We start from the raw sequence: 13324 nt of genomic DNA, 5'->3' as shown, positions 1-13324 counted from the left end.
TACAACTATCTTATTTTTGATAAAGGGGCTAAAAGCATGCAATGGAGGAAGGATAGCATCTTCAACAAATGGTGCTGGGAAAACTGGAAATCCATTTGCACCAAAATGAATCTGAATCCATATCTCTCGCCGTGCACAAAAGTTAACTCAAAATGGATCAAGGAGCTTGATATTAAATCAGAGACACGGCATCTGATAGAAGAAAAAGTTGGTTATGATCTACACGCTGTGGGATCGGGCTCCAAATTCCTCAATAGGACACCCATAGCGCTAGAGTTAACAAATAGAATCAACAAATGGGACTTACTCAAACTAAAAAGTTTTTTCTCAGCAAAAGAAACAATAAGAGAGATAAATAGGGAGCCTACATCCTGGGAACAAATCTTTACTCCACACACTTCAGATAGAGCCCTAATAACCAGAATATACAAAGAACTCAAAAAATTAGACAATAAGATAACAAATAACCCAATCAATAAATGGGCCAAGGACCTGAACAGACACTTCTCAGAGGAGGACATACAATCAATCAACAAGTACATGAAAAAACGCTCACCATCGCTAGCAGTCAGAGAAATGCAAATCAAAACTACCCTAAGATACCATCTCACTCCAGTAAGACTGGCAGCCATTAGGAAGTCAAACAACAATAAGTGCTGGAGAGGATGCGGGGAAAAGGGCACTCTTGTTCATTGCTGGTGGGACTGCAAATTGGTGCAGCCAATTTGGAAAGCAGTATGGAGATTTCTCGGAAAGCTGGGAATGGAACCACCATTTGACCCAGCTATTCCCCTTCTCTGTCTATTCCCTAAAGCCCTAACAAGAGCATGCTACAGGGACACTGCTACATCGATGTTCATAGCAGCTCAATTCACGATAGCAAGACTGTGGAACCAGCCTAGATGCCCTTCAATAGATGAATGGATAAAAAAAATGTGGCATTTATACACAATGGAGTATTACTCTGCATTAAAAAATGACAAAATTATAGAATTTGGAGGGAAATGGATGGCATTAGAGCAGATTATGCTAAGTGAAGCTAGTCAATCTTTAAAAAACAAATACCAAATGACTCCTTTGATATAAGGGGTGTAAACAAGGACAGGGTAGGGACGAAGAGCTTGAGAAGAATATTTACAGTAAACAGGGATGAGAGGTGGGAGGGAAAGGGAGTGAGAAGGGAAATTGCATGGAAATGGAAGGCGATCCTCAGGGTTATACAAAATGTCATATAAGAGGTAAGGAGGGGTAAGTCAAGAGAATACAAATGGAAGACATGATTTACAGTAGAAGGGGTAGAGAGAGAAAAGGGGAGGGGAGGGGAGGGGAGGGGAGGGGGGATAGTAGACAATAGGACGGACAGCAGAATACATCAGACACTAGAAAGGCAATATGTCAATCAATGGAAGGGTAACTGATGTGATACAGCAATTTGTATACGGGGTAAAAGCGGGAGTTCATAATCCACTTGAATCAAACCATGTAATATGATGTATTAAGAACTATGTAATGTTATGAATGACCAATAAAAAAAAAAAGAATACAGCAAAAAAAAAAAAAGAAAGAAAATCAATGGCACAAATAGTTCATTGCTTGCCTCCAAAAAATTGTTGACATCCTCTGCGGCCATCTGCCAAGGTGGTCATTCCTGTGTTTGATGGAATTAGAGAAGTATCAGAGTTCTATGGATTGATGAAGAAAAATATTCTGTGCTCCTGGTTTCTGGAATTTATTTTCTTGGTCCTGTTATAAAGGAGACAAGCATAAATTTACCAATGTTGAAAAAAAAAAAAAAGAAGGTTTATGTAACAAAATAATGGGAATTGAGGTTGTAAAGGTAGGTAGAGGCTATTGTGCAGAGCCTTGATTGCTAGAATGAAGGATTAGAACCTTATGTTGAAGACCAGTGGAGTCACTAACTAAATATAACTTTTATGATTTGTGGTTTATTTCAAAGTAATAAAATTGGTTTTCTCAACCTTCTTCCATTTTGCCACATTTTAGGTTAAGTCACTAATTCTTTCACAAGCCAAATCCCAGTATACCATATACCAAAGTAGCATGACTAGAGTGAGTTCAGGTGTATGGGCTACTGAGAATGAGTAGTAAAAGAGACTGGAGTATTGTAATCCAGAGGAGATTGATATCAGCTACGACAGCTGAATATCTGAGGCATTGTGTCAAAAAAAAAAAAATCAGGAAGTCCAAAAATAATTCATGGAAGTACAAGACAGGATAGGTCAGGAAAAGATGCTATATACCACATGTAGTTGGAATCTTGTGCTGGTTCCCAGATATCTGGTCACCTGCAACACAGAGTACAGAGAACAGGAACTATGACTTAGAGTCTACACAAATACCCAAGATTCATCTCTAACACACTTCATGCTAGGGTAATGGGTCTTTATAGTTTACAAACAAACAAATTACTTAATGTGTTTGTACCTACTCTAGTGTAAACTTCAATCATCCTGCTTAGTTATAGCTTGGATGATTGACTTGGGCTCTGAGCCGGACCTAGAAGTGGGTCACATTATTAGACCTAGCCAGAAATAACTGGAGAAAGCAAAGATAATAGTAAAAATGAATGGTTGACATGGATTACTGTCTGGAATGTGTTGTCCTGGCATTTTGTTCTAGCAAATGTTCCTTGAAATAAAACATTCCATTGATTGAGAAAAAAAAAAAAAAAAAGAATCCCTTGTTACCAAGATAAACAGTACACACACATGCACACACACGTACCTTTCATATACCAATGCATACATGTACACAGACCCCCCAAAGAACGGTATCTCTCAGGAACATAGATGCAAAAATTCTTAATAAAATTTCATCAAATCCAATCCAGTAGTGATATATAAGCCCCCTTCCAAATGGGATAGATTCCAGGTATCTAAGACTGTAATATACAGAATAATATTAAGATAAATCAATGTACTCCACTATATTAACAGACAATATTTTTCCCTTAATGTAAGGAATAAAGCAAAGGTCCTGTTTCACTATTTGGAATGAGAATGTTTCTGAGATTTCTTGCCAGTGAAATAAGGAAAGGAAAGTAAAAGTGGGCAAAATGGAAAATAAAATGTGTCCTTTTGTAGACAACACAATTGTCTACATAAAAAAAAAAAATCAAGGAATTTTACAAAAATAACAAGAACAAGAACAAAACATGTTAGAACTAGTGAGTTCAGTAAAGTCACAAGATGAAAGACAAACACACAGAAATTCATAGCATTTCAAAGTACCAACAGTGAAGAAGCAGAAACCTGTATAAAAATGTAATATTAGTTCAAAAATGAGTTATTAAAGTATAGACAGAATAAAACATGCATCTGAATGATGAAAGTTTTAAAATGCAGATAAAGTAAACCAAGGACCTAAATTCTTCATGAAACACTCAGTATCCCAGGTTTGGAATTAGCATAGTAAAGAAGGTAATTCTCTTCACATCGACATATAGATTTAACAGGATTTCTATCCAAATTCCAGCAGGATGTTTTTGTAGATAAGATAGTATGTTCTAAAATTTATATGAAAACCGAAATTCCCTAAATGGCCACAAGAGAGTTGAAAAATGTAAAGAAGGAGGAATCATTCTTTCTGATGCTAAGACTTGTTATGTAGCCACAGGAATCAAAACATTGGCACATTGCAAGAGGGATATTTGTAAATTAATGAGAGAGAATGGAGTATCTAGGAATAAAGCTACACAAATATGGCCCATTGTTTTTTTCACAGAGGAATAAAACCAAACTCAATTGAGGAGGACTAGGATTTTTAATAAGTGATACAAGAATAATTAAATATCCATATGCATTATAATAAAAAAAATAAATAAAATTTAAAAATAAATAAAATTGTGAACTAAGCTTCATAAAAGGAAAATTAACTCAAAATGGATCATCATGTATTACATGTAACACATAGAATTCTTAGAATAAAGCACAGAGCTGGTTTCAGTGGTGCACATTTATAATCCCAGTGACTTGGAAGGCTGAGGCAGGAAGATTTCAAGTTCAAAGCCAGACTCGGCAAATTAGCCAGGCCCTAGGTAACTTATCAAGATCCTGTCTTAATAAAATAAAGAGGGCTGGAGATGTGGCTTAGAGGTTAAGCACCCTTGGGTTCAATTCCTGTTATATAAAAAAAGGAATAAAACACAGAAGTCAATAAAATGGAAATCATATGTATACCATATAATAAGAAAATAAGTTGGGCCTCAACAAAACCTAAAGCTTATATATCAAAAGAACCTGTTAAGAAGGTGAAGTTTCAAATTACAGACTGGTAGAAAATGTTTGCTTATTACTTATCCAATAAAGAGCTCATATCTGGAATTTATATTAAGAAAACTTTCAAAGCTCAGAAGTACAACACAAATCATTCATAAATCCAGTGGGCTAAGAAATTCACAGGCATTTCACTTCAGGATTATACAGATGTCACATAGGCACACAAAAAGATATTCATTGGCCATTAGAAAAGTTCAAATTAAAACCACAATGAAGTATCAATATATACTCACCAGAATGGCAGAAATAATAAACATAGATATTGGTAACACTAAATGCTGGTGAGGCTGCAGATAAACTGTATCTCTTATACATTGCTGGCAGGAATATAAAATAATACAAACTGAAAAATGATCTGTCAGTTCCATTCAAAAGTAAAAATGAACCTTCCTTAAGACACAGCAATTGCCCTGTTAAGCATATATCTTTGAGAAATGGAATTTTTTTTTCCAGGAAGAAACCTATGCATAAATATTCACAGCTGCTTTATTTGTAAATAACCCTAACTTTAAACTATTTAACTGTACTTCAGTGGGTTAATGTTTAAACATATTGTGATGCATCTATACCATGATCTCCTTCTTACTCAGCAATAAAAAGGAGCAAATTATCAATACCCACAACTACATGGATAAACCTCACAGAAGTCATGTTGAGGGGGCAAAAAGCCAATCTCAAATTAATACATATTGTGAAATAATACAAATCCTTATATAGGACATTAATGAAATAACAGTTGCAGATATAAACCACAGAGTAATGGCTGCCAGGAGCTAGGGACTGAGGTGTAGGGCGGGTGTGGCTGTATAAAAGTAGCATGAGGGAGTAGAGTGGTTATTTTATAGTTAACAGGTTGATTGTGGTGGTGATTAAACAAAGCTACAGAGGTAATAAAATTGCATTCACATTCACACATACACACACACACACACACACACACACACACACACACCAGAGTACAACTAATGAAATCTGAATAAGCTTCATAGATTGTGTCTATATTAATTTCCTTCAATTAATTTTTAGCTGTGCAAGATGTTGACTTTGGGGGAGACTGGGTGAAGGGTGCACAGAATCTCCCTAGATACTCTTTTGCATTTTCCTGTGAAATTATATTTAATTCAAAATAAAAGTTTATTTTAATGTTAAAAATATAATAGTGTCAATGTTTCATAGTATCTTTTACTACTTTTATATCCATTATGACTGTAATTATTTCATATGAGAGAAAACTGTGATTTCATTACCAAGAAAATTCTTTGCTGTTTGTTAGGGTAGGGGAGGAGGAAAGCTCTATTGTTGATGTCCTGCAGCATTTTGAACTTCTCTATTACAAATTACAGCCTTCTAGAAACCCACACACCATGCTAGAAGATACAGGTCCTTAGTGATTTACTTTTTGTGTCTTTTCAATAGAATGATTCTCCAGCACACATGCTGATACCGAGCACCTGCCTTAACAACACATTCCCCTACACAACCCTTGTTGTGCTATTTCCAAATAATGAGCTTGGACAATTGCTTTATTATCCTCACACTCTGGGCTAAGAATCCATCTATCATCTTCCTCAAAGTTTAAAAAAAATTTTTTTTGTAGTTGTAGATGGACAGCATGACTTTATTTTATTTTTATGTGGTGCTAAGGATTGAACCCAGTGCCTCACAGTGATAGGCAAGCGCTCTGCCACTGAGCTCCAGCTCCAGCCCTTCCTCAATGTTGTAAAGCTCACTTCTCTTAATCTTGAGGAATGACTGTGAATCTCTAGACTTAGAAAACCGTATGTTCAAACATTTGTCTAAGCCCCAAGTTGACCACAAATTTTGTAATAGCATCCTTAATTTCACCAAGCTTCAGTGTATTACTCTGCAAATAGACATGATCAGACCTACCTAGGAAAAAGGAGTATGTGAGACCATGGTTGTAACACAACCAATCCCGTTTTTGGAAGACAGTGCCATGAATGCTCAAATGCAATGCACATTCTCATTACAGTTCCTTCAATGATCGATATGCTCTAAGCAAAGTTATCATCGGTGGATATAGAGAACATTAAATAGAGAAATAGGTGTGGGGCAGACTATTTTAAACAGCACATTTGTGAATTTGAACTTTATTAGCTAGCGAAGGATGAATTATTTTGAATTAATTGGAGGAGGACAAGAAAGGCCAGTCTGAGTATGATTGCAACACAACAGGTGCAGTGACTTCTATTTGTTGGAGAGCTACTTAAGGCTAGATAAACTACCTCAGTGCTTAAAGCAATCCACATATTTGGGCGTGTGTGTGTGTGTGTGTGTGTGTGTGTACTCAGAGACTCATAAATGACATGTGATTTACAAATGTTCAGAGTTAACTGCTCATTGGCTATTCCTAAATGATGAACTACCCCCAAATGCAGAGGCCTGAAGCATTAAACACTGACTGCCTCATAAGTCTACAAATTGGCTGGGAATCTGTGCTCCAACCAGAACCTCATCTGCCTGGAACTGAACCTCAACTTTGCCTGTGATGGCCTGGAGGTCTGGCAATAGGGCCCCCCAAACCTGAGAGGTCTAAAATAACCACACCTGTTGCTCTCCCTGGAGGCCTGACCCTGCCATTTGACTGCAGACTTCTAGTTATGATTTGATTCCTTTTCTTCTTTTTTCTAAGACACATTACAGCAGTCTCACATGTCTCCAAACACATTCACATCCTAAAGACCATCCGAGCCATCTGAAACATAGGTCAGAATGAAGCCAACTCCAGAATTCACCAAGGACACCTGAGAAGCCAATGACATTAACTGAATTCCTTTAGACATGTCAAAAGAAATCTTGTCTCTCAGGTAGATAAAAATTAATGAGACATCCAGGATACTTTTATCTAATTTAGTCTACAAAGAAATGGTGGGATCTCTCAGGGGACTGTAATATTTAAAGTTACCTTTCATTACTAAACCTTGTAGAGGATTTGCAAATTACATTTGTTTAATTCCACAGCTATGAAATGTCAGCCACTTGATGCCTTTGGATATTAGCTCCAAATGACTTTGAAAACTTTTAAAGATCTTGCTTCATTTTCTCCCGTGTTTAACTTTTCAACCTGTAAGTGTTGATAGAACAAGGACCCCTGATAATACAAACCTGGTCGGATGGAGAAGCAATTCTGTTCTGACTCCTCAGAGTCTAATTTCTGGGCAGCCTTTCCCTCAAGTAGTTTGATTTGCATGAGGAAAGAGTAATTTTATATCTGAGATGTATTTTCTTCCTAAATGACTCAGGACTTGTCCAAGGGCCTGCTACTCAGGGAGAATGCCAAGTTGTTCAGTTTTCAATTTGCGGTCAACAAACTTTTATGTGGCTCAGAATCTCAAGCAGATATTGTGACAAAGCTAGAATTTCCAAATATATAGGATGACTTTCTTCTCAACTCAGCATCTAGTATGGGAGGCAAGTGTAAAACGCTTGTTAGCAAGGATCCTAAATTCCTGGAGATATCGGAGCAGGTGGTGGGAGGGGCCTTCCTAACTCTTTCCTCCTACTTCTCTTGGGGAAGAAACTCTGCATCTCTGAGGCCCTGATCACAAGGTCAGGTAAATTCATGAGCAAAAGACTCTCAGGATGCCATGGTGTTCACCTACCCAGCTCACTATAGAGCGTTCTAGGACTAGAGCGCTAGACAGCTTCCCAGTCTCCCTTAGTGCTTTGATGCCTTTGCATGATGGGCCCACTCTTGTGAAATACCCTCCCTTTCCCTCTCTCTCCTCCACAACTTGCACTCCCTTTAAAGATTTGGCCCCATGAAAGCTGGACAGTTGAGCCTGTCCTAGGGCTGACAGCTCCCTCCCCGAGTTTTCAGAGCCCCAGGACATCACACAGTTTCTGCACTGGGAGAGCAGCAAGCCAAGGGCCTGGTACCCATTGTGTCATCAGTGCTGAAAAGCAACTGTAAAATTCCAACATAATTCAACCCTTTGTTTTTCCTTTCATCTCCCTCACTGGGTTCTAAGCAGAGACCATATCTGGGTTATCATTTTACCTGCTCATGTAGGAGCTGGCCCAGAATAGAGGCCTGGTAAATTTAGACTCTGCTTTTATATAAATGAACTCATGAATAGGGGCTGGGGATGTAGCATCATGCAGAGCAGGAGACAATACAGAGCACCGACAAATTAATTAATTAATTAATTGATAAGGAAAATATGTGCCTCACAATTTTATTCTTAGTGCAGCTCTTTTAGGCAGTGTCAACATTTTTTCTTATTTTATATGAGAGTGTCACAATTTATAAGATGCTTTCTGAATCCTGGTAGGGACCAAAATGAGAGGAAAATCTCCAGCTCACAGATAAAGCCTCCCCGAGCCCCTTGGCAATTGGACCAGGATGCCACATTGGCTTCTCTCTGTCCTTCAGTTGGAATTCTGTGTTATACCTTCCTGTGCTCGGGCAGAGGACAGCCTTGGTGACCAATGACCACTTGGACTCAGGTTGAGCAGTGAGAACTGGGAAATATCAGACCTCGCTTGGGACAGACTGGCAGCATCTGAGATACTTCAAAGCTTGACCATATTTCCCTTCTCTCTTCATAGCCCTCAGTGCTGGGAGTTTAAGAAAGAAATTTAATACAAATGGTAATTATCCTGATCACATTACTTCTTGTATACATGTACCAAATTATCACACTATGCCACATAAATAAATATATGTATACATATGTATATATATAAAACTATATATGAAATTAAAAATTTTAGTTGATCATCTCTAATCTGAAAACCAAAAATATAAAATACTCTCAAATTTAAATCTTTTAAAGCTCATATATGATGTCACAAGTGGAAAATTCCACTCCATGAAACTCTGTTTTATGCACAAATTTTTTAGAAGTAATAATATTATATGAAATTATCTTCAGGCTATGTGGATAAAGAGTACATCTGTTTAAACTTGTATTTGCAAATATTCCAAATCTGGAAAAAATCCAAGATCTGGGACATTTCTGAGCTTTAGCATTTCAGATAAGGAAAACTCACCTGTCTACAAAAACTCTTTTTAAGATTCTTTTTTGAGATGGAACTAGCACTAACACTCATATCTCTCTTCTAGCCTTTTCCACCTTGCATGGTTTCCCGAATTAAAAACTAACTGGTCAGGACCTCAGGCTGACATCTCCAGCTGTACTAGAAGTGACACTTCTGGGAACTGGGGCAGTTTAGCCTGCCATACTAATGAGGTTCACATTAATGGTAAAAGTTGGGAGTTTGATGTTAGCTGGCCTGAATTTGTGAAAGACTGTGTACAATATCTGATTGCAGCCTAGGGGATATTTTAAAATCCAGTGTGTCCCTAAAAATCCATACCAATGAAGGTGTTCCATGAGTGGCAGGTGAGAATGGAGGCTGGGGCTGCCAATCCCCCACCTTACATACTCTACCCTATACCTTCCCTCTTGGCCTCAAGGAGTCTGAGTGACCTGTGATTAGTGAGTGACAAGATGATCAGAGAACATTAAGAGGCAATAGTCTTAGGAGAAAGACAGGATACACAGTTAACTTCAAAGCTGGTCAAGGAGCTAGGGATGTATCTCAGTGGTAGAGTGCTTGCCTAGCATGCATGAAGTCTGGGTTCTCTCCCAAGCACCACACACACATACAAACATACACAAAATAACTGGTCAAAAGTAGGCTCTGCCATCTGTGTGCAATGCATCCTTCAGCATACAAGGGACATGCCCATCTTGGAGTTATCCAGAGTTATATTGGTACCAAGGATGTACCTGGATCTCTGTTCAAATTAAGGAGGCTGTGTGCTCCTTGGAGTGGGCTCTTCACAGCCCACTAAACTCAAAGGCACACAGATATCACATCTTCTAGGTGTAAACTGGAAGGATTCTAAGGGCACCACAGTGATCTATTCTCTAGAAATGTGCAAGGCTGGTGTGTGAACTATCAACAGCATCTGTGGGGCACTGGGTCACATTCTCAGCATAGGGCTAAGCCTATGACACACTTTCAATTACTTAATTATCATAGCAACCCTGGGTGGAGGGACGGGAGATTCTAATTTTGAATTAAATCAGCTGAAATTCAGAAATACTACAAGACTTGTTAGCCTGTCCATGCTAATAAAAGCTTGAAGCAAAGTTGGGGGCAGATCCTGTCCCACTCTGAAGTTCTGTCCTTTTCCATTTGGGCTCAGAGATAAAACTGTCAGCCTTCTCTAAGACAAGGCTTGACATTTGGGGTTTGGGTAAATGTTGGGGATGGCACATTTTTATTACACTCTTACATTGTACACACACCCTTTCCATTAAGCAGAGGCAAAGCAGTATTTCTTTTGTCTGCATAACAGTCTAGAAAATATTTTAGGAAAAAACATCTTTCTCAATATCTAAATCAAAGGATAAAAGAGGGCATCATGCATTGTGAAGGCAGCACAGATGAGCAGAACAGTACAAGTCATATATTCTACATATGAGCAAATCCCCACAAGTCCAGTGAGGTCCCTTCACCAGAGATACACAGTTCCTGTTATCCTACACTAAGAAGAGCATAAATGTTCATGATATTGTCACCAAATCAGTGTCATCAAAGTCAGAAAAATTTTTTAATAAAAGCAAGATTTAATGGTGTGGAATGCTTACCCCTTTCAGTTCTTTCTTCAGCCATGGTGGGATTTAGACAAAAAAAGAGACCATGCTTTCTACCTGTGTCTGTTCCAGCTCTCACCAGAGTGAGGAACATGATGGGTAATTTGCCATGCACAAATGGTTAGGGAACTTCTCTGCTCCCATTCCAGCTGCCCTCATTTCTGGACTTAGTTTCTGTTGACTCATTATCTAGGGATGACTATTCTTCCCTCATGGATGTGAAACCCACTATTTCCTCAGACATGGTGATTATTTTATTATTATATTTTAGGTGGCGAACAGAGATCTCACCCTGAGCCTCATGCATGCTAGGTGAGGCAGTGGTTTATCTTTATTTTTATTAATTTATTTTTAAGTTTATGCATATTAGTTATGCATGAAAGTGGAATTGGTTGTGATGTGTTCATACATGCAGATAACATAGTTCACTGAATTTTATTCTGCTGTTCCTTCTCGTATCCATCTTTCCTCCTTTCCTCTTGAATCCTTCCTGTACCACTGTTCTCCCTTCTATTTTTGTGAGATTCCTCCACCCCCTGCACTTTTTAATTTCTTATTTCTCTCTAGTACCTGCATGAGAGAAAATCTTTGACTCTTGACTTTCTCAGTCTGACTTATTTGACATAGAATGATGTTCCTCAGTTCCATCCATTTAACAGGAATTCACATCATTTCATTCTTCCTTAGGGCTGAGTAAAACTCCATGTGTATAACTCCAATGTGGTATATAAAGCACATTTTCTTTTTCCAATTGTCTATCAAAAGACACCTAGGTTGGTTTTATAACTTGGCTATAAACATTGGTATTATTATAGTATGCTGATTGTAACACTTTTGGATGGATTCCAAGGAGTGGGGTAGCTGGGTGATATCGTGTGTCTATTCCTAGTCTTTTGAGCAATCTCCGTATGCAGTAATTTTAATAATGAAACCCCTGTTGTGTTAATGATTAATGACACAATGGTTACTTTCATGAGGAGAAGGAGAGTATACTATTTCACTCTTAGGATCACTGAGTTGGAAGCTGCGTGGGTGAGTTCAATTTCCTTTCCTGCCTCATAAAACTGGCTTTCTTAGGACAGATGACTGAACTTCTGTGTGACTCAGTTTCTTTATCTGTCAGACATGGATACTAGTATGTATGTTCCCAGACTTACCACAGGCACATCCCAATAAACCATTGTAGTTGGAAAATGTCACACGCTGAAAATGCATTAATGCACCTGACCTGAACACTTCTGCAACAGCACAGCGCCCTGTAGACTCTCCATTGTTGCCCCTCATGATCACACGGCTAACTGGGAGCCGTGGCCTGCTGCAGCTGCTGCTGCCCCGCCTCAGAGGAAGGAATATACTATATATAACTAGCCTGGAAAGGGCCCAAATTTAGAATTCAAGGTGTGATTTCTACAGAATGCACATCACTTTTGCACCATTATAAAGTTAGAAAATGGTAAATCGAGCCTTCGTAAGTTGGGGACTGTCTATAGTTCCACTTCTGGAATTGTTATGAGAATTAAAGCTATCTATGTGGAACATTTGGAATAGACCTGCTGTCTGTATAGTGATTTTTATTACTCTTCATAATTGCATGTTGTAAAATCATTAACAGTGTATTTATTCATCTTTTATGGAGCATTAACATTACTTATAATACTAAAAGGTGTCATTTTAGGGCAGCAATAATGACAACAGGCAGTATTGTGTGTCTCCTCTTTCTTGGAACCTGGTGCTGACCCCACAACCAGGATACCACTCATCCTGCACAGTTCCCTAAATCCCATTATTAATCTCACCAGATAGAGGTGACACTGAAATTAAGAGTAGACCAACATTATTCAACCAAAAAAGAATGTGCTCATAGAATTTCTGAAATCCCATGCTTTTTGCTGTCACATGATGTCACCTCTCTCATTCAAGATCTGTTTTTCTACAATTAAAAAGTTATTTTTAGTTACTTTCAGTGAACTGTCCCATTGTCAACGGTCCCTACTCCATACATTCTCAAACCAGGTGCATTCCAGTGAAGCTGAGCTCGGGGTTTGAGGACAGGGATGTGGAAATTCTCCTACTAAATGAGCCATAATTGGCTGGCAGAACCTGAGGGAGACACATCTGGGAAGGGACTGCAGGAAGGCTTTGGCTGTACCCACTTCTTCTCTCAGTATTTAGTTCAGCTTAACAGACATTCCAGAGAACATGTCATGTCCATGGTTAAACATGGCCACATGGGATGGCTCAGCTGTCCCTGTTTCCTTTGGAGGGCGGGTGACCTGGGTGGGCGGGAAGTAGACACATTGCAGGAGAACCTCCCATCTTGGACACACACAGCCAGCACCAAGCAGCCTGGAGCAATGATGGGCTTCCTGGAATCCCTGGTGCAGAGCTGAAGGT

This window comes from Urocitellus parryii, chromosome 1 (assembly GCF_045843805.1).
Source record: "Urocitellus parryii isolate mUroPar1 chromosome 1, mUroPar1.hap1, whole genome shotgun sequence".
In the NCBI taxonomy this organism is placed as follows: Eukaryota; Metazoa; Chordata; class Mammalia; order Rodentia; family Sciuridae; genus Urocitellus; species Urocitellus parryii.
This window is presented reverse-complemented; position numbering follows the sequence as displayed.